Source organism: Podarcis pityusensis, assembly GCF_964106645.2.
Source record: "Podarcis pityusensis genome assembly, chromosome: 6".
Classification (NCBI taxonomy): domain Eukaryota; kingdom Metazoa; phylum Chordata; class Lepidosauria; order Squamata; family Lacertidae; genus Podarcis; species Podarcis pityusensis.
This window is the reverse complement of record NC_138030.1, coordinates 32,456,650-32,469,090: the sequence shown is the minus strand read 5'-3', so window position 1 is coordinate 32,469,090 and position 12,441 is coordinate 32,456,650. Positions and strand designations below refer to the sequence as shown.

The 12,441-nt window shown below is 44.1% G+C and overlaps 1 protein-coding gene across 8 annotated transcripts in view; it reads right to left on the bottom strand.

The window, feature by feature from the left end:
* NAV1 (neuron navigator 1) overlaps positions 1-12,441 on the bottom strand; it is a 278,232-nt gene that overhangs the window by 217,990 nt on the left and 47,801 nt on the right. The gene's annotated exons all lie outside the window — the stretch shown is intronic.

The window sequence follows — 12,441 nt, the reverse complement described above, 5'->3', positions numbered from 1 at the left end:
GCTCTGTATCCTGTACTGCCTGCCAAGCCGTTATTCCAGAGCGAAGGGAGGCAGCCTCTCCAATGCTAAGCTAATTTACAGCACTAAGCCTTTCTGATGCAAGCGTGGGCTGCCCTTGTGACACTTCTCAGACCATCAGTTGCTCCCTAACAACCAAGCTCTTCTGCTTTATTTAAAATTTTCAAACATAAATTTCCTTCCCTGCTTATTTCCCCTCCATCTCCAAACCCTCCCGTCAGCCTATTCTTCCAGCTGCTGACTTGGCTCCAAGCTTGCTCCATCTGGAAGGGCAGGAAAGAGGGTTAGTTCCTTAGAGGAAGTTTGCTCTTGTTCTTTTATTTTTTTAACAAAAATAATATGACACTTCAAGGACGCCCTATTTCTCCCTGGATCATTTCCTCACGTGCTGCCACTCTGCAAGAATAATTATAGAAGAGCAATATCATTTAGATCAGGCTTCCACAACCTGGTGCCCTCCAGGTGTTTTGGACTACAACCCAGTCAGTGGTGGAGAGCCAGTGTGGTGTAGTGGTTAAGAGCGGTAGTCTCATAATCTGGGGAACCGGGTTCGCGTCTCCGCTCCTCCACATGCAGCTGCTGGGTGACCTTAGGCCAGTCACACTTCTTTGAAGTCTCTCAGCCCCACTCACCTCACAGAGTGTTTGTTGTGGGGGAGGAAGGGAAAGGAGAATGTTAGCCGCTTTGAGACTCCTTAAAGGGAGTGAAAGGTGGGATATGAAATCCAAACTCTTCTTCTTCTTCTTCTTCTTCCTCATTCCTTCTTTAGAGGAAGACACGTATTTCCCTGATGGATACACACAGTTTTCTCCTTTATAGACAAGAGCCCCCAATGAGATCAGAATTTTGACAGCATGCTTTGCTTTGCTTTTGTTTTGAACAATGTATTAAATTCATCCAAGCCTTTCTCTATTTCAAAGAAAATTCATACTGGCTCTTATTGGCCTTCTAAAATGCTTTTGACAATTTTTTTGCCATGCTTCATCCACACCATCCAGTTTTCACTTCAAAATCTTCCATTACAATACTGGCAAAACTTGAATAGTCTTCTAGCCTTGCCTGGCCAACAAAGCAATTCCTTCTGTTTGCTGTATTTAAGGTTCCACCTGAAGGCAGCTCCAGCCAGATGAGATCTCTTGATTGTTCTCAGTCCCTAATAGTGACTGCTTAATTATACTGGACTTCCATCCACCAGCTCTCTCCCACCTGGGAGCCAAAGCATCCCTGCCTAGGTGAGCTCGACTGCAGTCACTGTCCATGCAGTGCACAGAATTAGAACTGCAAAAAGCTGGGGGGGGGGGGTTGGACACATCCAGTGATCAATGTTGCCAAGACACTGTGTCCAGGAAGTTCAGTACTGTAGCTCCTTCCCAGGGGAGCTGTGAAGATTCTGACAGCAAAATATGAAAGGGGGAGGGAAGAGCAAGGGAGAGGAGAAAGGGATTTCTGGTGATGTAACAGAGACTCCCACACACACAGCCTGCCAGCTACAACTAAGCTGCCAACTCAGATGCCAAACACTGTTGGGTTATATGGTGCCGGGCCTAGTTTGGAATGTCTCCCGACTACGCGAGAAGGGAAATATAGGTCAGGCTTTCAGAGTGCATCAGAGGATACAGCACAATGAATGCAAAAATGCAGACAAACAAAAGACCTCCAGGTTGATAGAATCACTGTAATCTCAGAGCAGAATCAGACTGGCAGTGTATTTAATCTTTAAAAAGCACAGCAGTCTCAGAGACCCAGGCTGCATTCTCTGCAAAGGTCACGGGGTTGCAGTGCACCAACATTCAGCTAAATTAACAGAAGCCCTCCTGCTCTCGATCATCTGACTGGTAGCCAAATGATGGAAAGAAAAGCTTTATTTGTCACACAAGATCCAAATCATTACAGATAAGAGCAATAACAGCACAAACTTGATTATGCTGGAAGCCAGGAGACACAGTGCTCCCTTCAAGTTATTTTAATTAGGTGAAGAGGACAAGCTGATGCCCAGAGGGAGAGAGAGGAGATATTCCGGATGCCAGGAGAGACCACAAGGAGTACCCCGCAGAAGAAGCAATCACCCTTTAGCCCTGAGCACTACTAATGCTGAGCCACTAAGGTAAAAGGACACATCCAGAAGGTCATTTTGAAGGTCAGATGTGCATCCAGGTCACAGCCACCCTTTGCAGCCCAGATGTCCTGTTAGCACTGATATCTCCATTCTGCACTATACCCTTCCTGTCCTTCTCCATTCATCCTACAGACTTTGGTAGGCATAGGATTAGCACAGACCATGCGGGCACTATAATCAAACAAAAATGTGCCCGCATTTTGCTCATTTCTTCTACTTCTAATTTAAATGCAAAAGTGCTGAACTGGGAAGCTGCTGTTCAGATGCAGTCCCAATGGTTCCATGGCACAGAACATAATCCTATATAAACTACCGTAGACTCCTGAATTAGTGGCGCCAAGTGTAATCACGATAGGGACCAGGGCCTACAATTTCCCCTTTGCTAACGAAGGAATTGAAATCCTTCTTGGGTTAGGTCTTGGGATAGCAATAGAAGGCTATGATGCAATATGGCAGAGTGTGTTAAGTTTAAAGCAGCTTTTATTGACAAAAGTAAACATCCACATGTTCCTCCATTACTATAGCTGTAGAAACATCTGTTGTGGTCCCTAAGGAAAGAATGCCACCAGTCTAGAAGCATCTTTCCGCTCTGACTTTTCCAAGGCTTTACCACCATGGACTATTTGTCCTTTTCTCACAATTTCTATCAATTTTCCTAAAATGATTTATTATTATTATTATTAAGCACAATTTATAATAGCTCAGTCAGTAGAGCATTAGACTTTTAATCTCAGGGTCCAACGCTGGGCAAAAGATTCCTGCATTGCATGGGGTTGGACCAAATTATCCTTGTGTTCCCATCCAACTCTACAGTTCTATGATTCTGCAATTCTATATACCGCTTAATCATCAAACCTCTAAGAATGAAGTACCTTATCTAGGCTAAGCTGTTGTTTGTAACCAGTGCTCATCAAGAGACATAGCTCTGTAGGTGTGCATGCATGCCCCAGTCCTCCTCCTCCTCCTCCTATGGCATAGTAATTGGTGTCTGTCTCAGCTGTATCCCTGGCCTCAGAGTCCCACCTACTTCATCCAGCCTTGATACCTTCATCCAGTGCTTTTTTCTGGGGGAACACAAGGGTGTCCATGCCCCTAAACATTTTGTGAATCTTTGTACTTTTGCCCATTTACTGTCTTTATTTTCCCCGATTTTATGAAGAAAAAAAGCACTGCCTTCATCCAAAGATCTCGAGGTGTTTCACAGCATAAAAACTCAAAATACATAATAAAAACAAGAACAAGAACAAAACAAAACAAAATAATCCCCCCAAAACACAAAGAAAAGGACACAGAATGTTAATCAGCCATAGGCCTGGCTGAAGAGGAATTCCCACCTAGCTCAACCTCCAGTCTTATTGATTATATTTCTGCTTGCCAGGAAAGCTTCTCTTCCTGAAGGTGATGGTAATTTTGATTTATTACCTGCCCTTCACCGTAATGTCAGGGCAGGCCACAGAAATTTAAAAATACAATATTAAAAACAGCTTAAAATAAATGATAGCCACAAGAATAGCGCGAGTCCTAAGAATACATATCTCAGGTGGTTTCATCTAGGTGCTGTGGGTGGGCCATCACTGACCTCTTGGTCATCCGTTTTTGGCATTTCTTCCATGCAAGGAGTTACCTGGTCTCTAATATCATGGGCTGGGAACTCACCTCTTTGTAAGGAATCAAGAGCCTATACCAGGAGAATTCTACCACTGAGAAAGGGATACTAGAGTGTTCCAGGATGACTGGCCTTGGTCCAAGAGGAGGGAAACACGAGAAACTCCCAAGAGACATCCAATACGACCAGTATGAAAGTAAAATAGTGAGCGCTCCATGTATGGCAATGGACAAGGAGCAGGCAACTGTTCTTGGGTAGCAGGAGCCAAATTACATTTTTTACTGAAGGAAGAATGTTCCTCCGAGCCTGGTTCCCATGAAGCTCAAAGCCACCTTCAAAACATTCCTCAATGAACACCCATTCACTAACAATCCTCGTCACTGCAAAAAAGTAGAGCATACAAGCTCTTCCATCACTTTGCATCTGATCAGCAGCTGGCAGTTCTGGAGCAACCGTCTCTCTTTTCATTTAACATGCGAAGAAAGAAGCCTGTTCCATCTATGTCAACATTGCCACAGAAACAGCATTAGCAGAATTCCTAATTTCACCTTGAACATTAACATGAACCTTGATCATCTTGGCAGGAGTCCATGATCCTTCCTATATTTTTTTCATTTCAATATCATGCAAGGGTGAAGAGACCTCTCACACCATAATAACCAGCCAAGATGAAGTGACTGGAAGCAGGGGCAGCCCATTCTATTTTGTTGCCTTAGGTGAAATGGGAAGGTGCTGCTCTATGTGTACATCACAAACACACCCCTGCTGTTCCTGCCGAAGTCTCGCTTGCCAGGGTTGCACAGCTGTGGCTTCCAGGTTCTGGCAAGATTTCACAAAAGCAGCACAAGATTGTGCAAGGCCTCTGCACAATCTCACAAGGCTCTCGTAAGATTTTGTAGAGCTCTCATGAGCTCTTGCCAGAACCTGGAAGCCACTGCAGCCACGGCTCGGGGGGGGGGTGCACCCACAGAGGTGCCCCTTGGATTTTGCCACCTGAGGCAGGTGCATCAGTCTGCCTCATGGATGGGCCAGCACTGACGTGAAGGGAGGCCAGACTTGGTGCAGACAATGCATTTCCACAATGGCGTACTGACTAACTTGCCTTTCTCAGGTGTTCACTCCTTATTAAGACAAAACTCACTGGCTGGCTCTCACTCTTTGGAGAACATGAACAGGAGATGATTATTGCTCTTATGTCCTTCTTGTGGACATCTGGTTGGTCATTGTGAGAATAGAATGCTGGACCAGATGGGCCTCTCATATGACCCAGCGGGGCTCTTCTTAGAATTCTCTTTTGAGAATTCCTGGAGAACAGGCGAAGTCCCAGCAGACTGGAGGAGGGCAAATGTTGTCCCTATTTTCAAAAAGGGGAAAAGAGAGGACCCAAATAATTACCGCCCAGTCAGTCTGACATCAATACCAGGGAAGATTCTGGAGCAGATCATTAAGCAAACAGTCTGTGAGCACCTAGAAAGGAATGCTGTGATCACCAATAGTCAGCATGGATTTCTGAAAAATAAGTCATGTCAGACTAACCTGATCTCATTTTTTGACAGAATTACAAGCCTGGTAGATGAAGGGAACGCAGTGGATGTAGCCTACCTTGATTTCAGCAAGGCATTTGACAAGGTGCCCCATGATATTCTTGTAAAGAAGCTGGTAAAATGCGGTCTTGACTATGCTACCACTCAGTGGATTTGTAACTGGCTGACTGACCGAACCCAAAGGGTGCTCATCAATGGTTCCTCTTCATCCTGGAGAAGAGTGACTAGTGGGGTGCCACAGGGTTCTGTCTTGGGCCCGGTCTTATTCAACATCTTTATCAATGACTTGGATGATGGACTCAAGGGCATCCTGATCAAATTTGCAGATGACACCAAACTGGGAGGGGTGGCTAACACCCCAGAGGACAGGATCACACTTCAAAACGACCTTGACAGATTAGAGAACTGGGCCAAAACAAACAAGATGAATTTTAACAGGGAGAAATGTAAAGTATTGCACTTGGGCAAAAAAAATGAGAGGCACAAATACAAGATGGGTGACACCTGGCCTGGGCTGCATCAATAGGAGTATAGAAGAAGAAGAAGAAGAGTTTGGATTTGATATCCCGCCTTTCACTCCCTTTAAGGAGTCTCAAAGCGGCTAACATTCTCCTTTCCCTTCCTCCCCCACAACAAACACTCTGTGAGGTGAGTGGGGCTGAGAGACTTCAAAGAAGTGTGACTGGCCCAAGGTCACCCAGCAGCTGCATGTGGAGGAGCAGGGAATCAAACCCGGTTCCCCAGATTACGAGTCCACCACTCTCAACCACTACACCACACTGGCTCTCGCCAGTATAGCATCTAGATCAAGGGAAGTAATAGTGCCACTGTATTCTGCTCTGGTCAGACCTCACCTGGAGTACTGTGTCCAGTTCTGGGCACCACAGTTCAAGAAGGACACTGACAAACTGGAACGTGTCCAGAGGAGGGCAACCAAAATGGTCAAAGGCCTGGAAACGATGCCTTAGGAGGAACGGCTAAGGGAGCTGGGCATGTTTAGCCTGGAGAAGAGGAGGTTAAGGGGTGATATGATAGCCATGTTCAAATATATAAAAGGATGTCACATAGAGGAGGGAGAAAGGTTGTTTTCTGCTGCTCCAGAGAAGCGGACACGGAGCAATGGATCCAAACTACAAGAAAGAAGATTCCACCTAAACATTAGGAAGAACTTCCTGACAGTAAGAGCTGTTCGACAGTGGAATTTGCTGCCAAGGAGTGTGGTGGAGTCTCCTTCTTTGGAGGTCTTTAAGCAGAGGCTTGACAACCATATGTCAGGAGTGCTCTTATGGTGTTTCCTGCTTGGCAGGGGGTTGGACTCGATGGCCCTTGTGGTCTATTCCAACTCTATGATTCTATGATTCTAGATGAACATGGCTTTTTATTTGAAGGCACTGGCTGCCCTTCATACGTTGGGAAGCATTTTGTCTCTCTGTGTGTGACTGTCTCTAAAAGAGTGGCTAAATCTAAACAAACAGGAGTGTTCCCACACTGGCAAGCAGCAGGGACCACATCTTCAGCCAACATTCCCAGAGTGAGCCAGGGAAAATGTTGGAAGGAGGGAGAAGGCAAGTGAAGGGAAAGTGTCTTTTGCGACATTCTGCTGGCATGAGACAGGGCGCATGTATGCTAGTGTGGACCACACAATTATGGCTGTAATTTTCCCAGCAGCTACTAGCTTAGAAAGGGCTAACACACCACACCAGACTATCCTTCTTCCACACATTTGTAAACTTGTGTACACAGAATTTAGAAGCTTGAATTATCCTAGATTTGCTGCTGAATCCATTTTCATTTGGTCAGTCTGACCTGTTACCCCAGGAACCTTCTGCTCCATAAATGGCAGTTTCTGCAGCTTGAGTTTCTAAGAATTGGGAATGAACCCCTTATTTACTTTTCAGCACCCTTAAAAAAATAAGCAGGACAATTCCAGGGTGCGTGATCACAGAGAGGAGCCTATAATAGGAGTTCCTCTATGAGCGTTCAGCAATAAAGATCTTATGAGTCTTTGAGAGTGGCAGGAGCATAGCCAGGATTTATGTTGGAAGGGGCAAGCATTTTTTTTTATTTACTTGATTTGGGGGGGCAGCTGCCCATGGACAGTGGTGACCAACCTGTGGTCCTCCAGACATTGCTGGACTTGAACCTCCATTATCCTTGACCAATGGCCATGCTGGCTGATGCTGATGGGAGCCAGAGTCCAACAATGGCTGCAGGGGAGGGAGGCATAGGTTGCCTATCCCTGCATAGTGGGAGATTTATATTAAGCATAGCTTGGAGCTGATATGAGCACAAGAGTCAACGAGCTAATATTCGTATTTACATTTCACTGTTTTCTATATCAAACAAAGTTTCTGCCACCTTACAGAGTGCGGATTTTCCAGCAAAAGGACAAAATAATAAATCATAGCAGTAGGAGAGATATTAGGAATGCAAGGGCCGGGAACGAGAACAAGAGAGAGACAGAGATTTTAGCTGAGATTTGGGAAATGATGGAGAGTCGATGAGGCAGAAAGAAACACAGCCTAGGATGAAGGGCCTCAAAGGAGCTCGTTAACAACTACATGCTTGCTGCCTCTTCTCAGGGACCACTCAGGAAACTGGTCCAATTTCATCCACAGCATTTCTGCCTCATTTCAGAACCAAACAAGAGGTTTTAGAAAACTGGACCCCACCTTGCAATTCTCTCTCGCAAGGCACTGCAGAAATTGAAAATGTTCAGTGACTCAAGAGCAGGGTTTTAGTTACAGATCATGTTGAATGTCCTTCCCCACAAGTAGAAATCCAGTAGGTGGATTTCCCTTTTTTGCAGCTGATAGAGGCACACAACTTTATTTCACAGGATTTTTTTTAAAGAAGCCAAGGAATCTGTTTGCTGTATATTTTGACAGCTCTTTTCAATGTTGTATGGTGGTTCCTGAGATGAAGGAGCATGTTTCATCTATGTTTAGATACAATTGAACAACATTTTGAATCAAAACGGCAGAAAGCCTTTCAAACTTCACTGATGTTAACCACTGATTTCACAACTGCATCTTGGCTTCTTAGAATTACCAAGAAATGCCAGATAAAAGGCTGCTAGTATATCATATGCTTTTAAAACAGCAACAACAAAAACTTGATTAACAATTGGGAGGGGGCACCGTTTGGGATTTCCAGCAACTGGCATATATTACTATTTATCTGCCACACATATATTCCACCCTTCCCTGAGGATTTCGGGGCAGCATAGAGGGCGCCCCTGAACCCCATTTTTTCCTTACAACAACCAACCCTGAAAATCAACTTTAAAAGTGCCACAAACTTTCAGCTACTCCTAATCTGTTTCCCAGTAAAGGCAGGTTTAAGCAAACATCTTCCAATGCAAGGCAGCTTTTAGCAGGCTTTGCTCATGTATACTTTTGTAACCATAAGGACTAGTAACCTGTATGAAAGAAAATAGAAACAAAGAAAGCCGAGATACTCAGGAAGCTGAGTTCTATGTTCTATGCTATAATCTTCACTTCTCTGTTTCCCCACAAAACTGCAGGACACCAGCAGCTCTTGTGTTGCTTTGTCCTTGCCTTTCTGCCCTGTCCCCCAACATTTAAACAGGCAACTCTCACAACAGCAAGTGGAAAATGAATCCCCAGAGCCACCTGGATGCTAATAACACATGACACTGGACAACATTCTCTCCAAAGAAACAGCAAGCTTAAGCTTGTTAAGCACTTTCCCCCATCGATCTACTGAAAAGGAACTGGCATGGGGCATACTTAAGTACTTTTTATAGCACAACTATTTATATAATGCATTGTGAAAGGAGGTGATGGCTAATTTAGTTTGCTGGCTTATTTTAAATGTGTTGCCTCCAGCTCCTTGTATTGCTGAGTGTTCTGTACTGCAGTTTACAAATACTGAAAATAATCACATATATAAAGTGGTCATTAAAAAAAAGAACACATAGCAGGGGTGATGCAGAAACAGAAGGTACATTTCCACCAGTATCTTAAAGCAGTTAGGTTCACACCAGCCATTTTTACATGGAAAAGCCTTTCAATAAATTGTCATATTCAGAAACTATCCAGGCAGTACGATGTGTCTTTGGGACGCAAATGGTTAAGAGCTGCTTTGTTTTGACTGCAGGAAAAAAGCATGAAATGAGGCTGAAATTGAGGAACACACAGGCCACTAAAGTGTAGGTGTTTTGAATATTTCAAAAGTGACATCCAGCTGCTAAATGATAGAAGGGAAAGGATTCTGAAAAGTGAGAGCCTGTGGATGCATGTGTTGCCTGCAATAAGTATCTCAGCATTTTCTAAGGGTTCACAAACAACAGTAACAGCAGCCCTTCTCTCTTCTTCCCAGCTGGTGAAAGAAACAGATGGATAGCATGCAAGTGCGTGCAAACATGTAATACAGGCTCTGCGATGGGGAAGCTAAACTCAAACAGCGAGCTTTTCCTTTTCAATAGCCCTGACTCCACGATCACCTTCATCTGTGGTGCTGAAAGGACAGCTCCTGTGGGGTAACTTCAAGGCTACAGCCCAACTGCGGCTGAGGTTTATCAAGCCACCTAACGGATTTGCAGGCAAAGCACCTACTAATATGAAGAGGATAGCCAGATCTTCTAAGCTCTGTAGATTTCCAGGTTTTGAATGCCTGATTGTTCCTTGCATGATCTGCAATACTAAAATCAAAGTGATGAAATGAATGTCTCAGGATGGCAAACATTTCTAAGGGCATCTCCACTCTTTACACAGCAAAAATGAGTGCTGGGTGTACACCGGTGTTAAATCAGCACTCCCTCCAGCAAACACATAAAGTGTGAACTGTCCATAACCTTGAAGAGTTATTGCCAGTCAGTAGACAATCATGCTGAGCAAGGATTGTTGGTCTGACTCACTATAAGGCTACTTCCTTTGCTCCTGTATGTTTGCCAGGAAAAAGCTGAAAAACTGAATACTGCATAAACATCATTGCTGCTGCTTTCCACTAACCAGTCCATCTTCCCTATCGCTGTTTCTCAATCTTACCAATGCAGCTCTTTGTATTATTTGCTCCTTGGCCAATGGCACCAAATTTGTACAAAGGGTGGTAGAAACAAGGAGGGATTGCAAAAGGTTTTTTTGTTTTGTTTTTACTGAGTGAAAGGGAATTAAAAGGGCAGATGTGGTTCAGTGTAAGTACTGTAAGTGTAGGGTGATTCATACTGGGGCAAAAAAATCCTAACTTTGTGTGTTCTGTTGGCAGTGGCCGACCAAGAAAGAGATCTTGCTCTCATGCAGGATAACTCAATTAAAATATTGTCCCAGTGTGTGGCAGATGTGAAAAAGAAGAATCCCATATGGAATTGAAAATAAAATGGTCAGTATCTTAATTCCTTTGTATAAATCTGTGGTGCTACTGCACTTGGAAAACATTTCAAAAAGGACATTGTAGAGCTGGAAAAGGGACCCAAAGGGGCAACCAAAATTATTGGGGGAGTTGAACAACTCCCCATGAAAAAAGGCTGATATCTTGCATGATGAACAAGTACCTTACAATAGGCTGCACAGCTAGAAGTCTAGGCGGGTCAGTTCCCCAGCCCCTGTACAGTGGTACCTCGGGTTAAGTACTTAATTCGTTCTGGAGGTCCGTTCTTAACCTGAAACTGTTCTTAACCTGAAACACCACTTTAGCTAATGGGGCCTCCTGCTGCTACTGCGCCGTTGGAGCACGATTTCTGTTCTCATCCTGAAGCAAAGTTCTTAACCCGAGGTAATATTTCTGCGTTAGCGGAGTCTGTAACCTGAAGCGTATGTAACCCGAGGTACCACTGTACTTGCCAAAACTAAGAGGGCAATGAGCATTTCCATCTCTCTCACTCTCCCTTCAACTGCCCAGACAAAGAGTTTGGATTTGAAGAGTTTGGATTTGATATCCCGCTTTATCACTACCCGAAGGAGTCTCAAAGTGGAAACATTCTCCTTTCCCTTCCTCCCCCACAACAAACACTCTGTGAGGTGAGTGGGGCTGAGAGACTTCAGAGAAGTGTGACTGGCCCAAGGTCACCCAGCAGCTGCATGTGGAGGAGCGGAGACGCGAACCCGGTTTACCAGATTATGAGGCTACCGCTCTTAACCACTACACCACACTGGCTCTCAGAAGTCATTCTTGGCCAGTCCAAACATGATACATGTTTCCTACATCATCATTTGGTGGTCCAACATATGCTAATATTACTATGGGATAATTAAGCAACAAAGTGACTAACTGCCTAAAGGAAAACACAACTTACACACTTTTGGCAATGCATAAATCTGAAATTTTAAACTGTCAAGTTTAAATAAATTTCAAGTGAAAATTAACTTGCATTTTTCAAATAGCAGCAGCTATTAATCTGAATGTCTACCCAATGAAACACAATAGCCAAGTACTGTCTGCAAATTTATAAAGAACCCGTGACTGTGAGCCAAGAAATAAATATGTGAAACTCACTGAGCAAAACTGAAACTGTATCTGTGAAAGCTTTCCCTGAGGCTCCCTCATTTTGGTCCCACTAGCATGAAATCTAATAACATGAATCCAAGCAGCACAGGATAATGCATTGGATCTGGTCCATGAGCTAGTGAATCCCAATGAACTTGGAGAAACCTGGGCTCACAGTATACATGGAGCATGTCCTATTTTGCAATCTGCAGGCACCATCTGCTGTCCTTCAGGGCCACTTTCAGCACTGCTTTTCAAAGACACAGGTGCACATGCCTCTGTATTAAAATGAGTGCAATTGTCCTCTGGGATAGGTAACACACTCTGTTCCTAGGGAGGAAGTGAGTTCTCTGGGCCAACTTCCAGGGTTTTGCTGACTGTTTGTCTTTTCAATAGAGAATATGCATGATGCTGCCTTTACTAAATTATGTTAAGCCCCCACCCCCTTACACCACATTTACACATGCAGCTTCAAATAACAATTTTGAAAGAAGACTTTAGAGAATCAGAGCAGGATGGACTTTGCAGGCTTTAACAGATACAATTGGCCAGCTTTTCTACTCAATATTATCATATGGAGGACATACTGGGCTCCATTATAAAAACTGGTCTGCTGAAATTGATACATCAGAAAGTGGTGGCATAGAATTAAATGCCATAAAGACAACCAGTGGTAAGCCTCTGGGCTATTTGTTATCTACAATCATGTG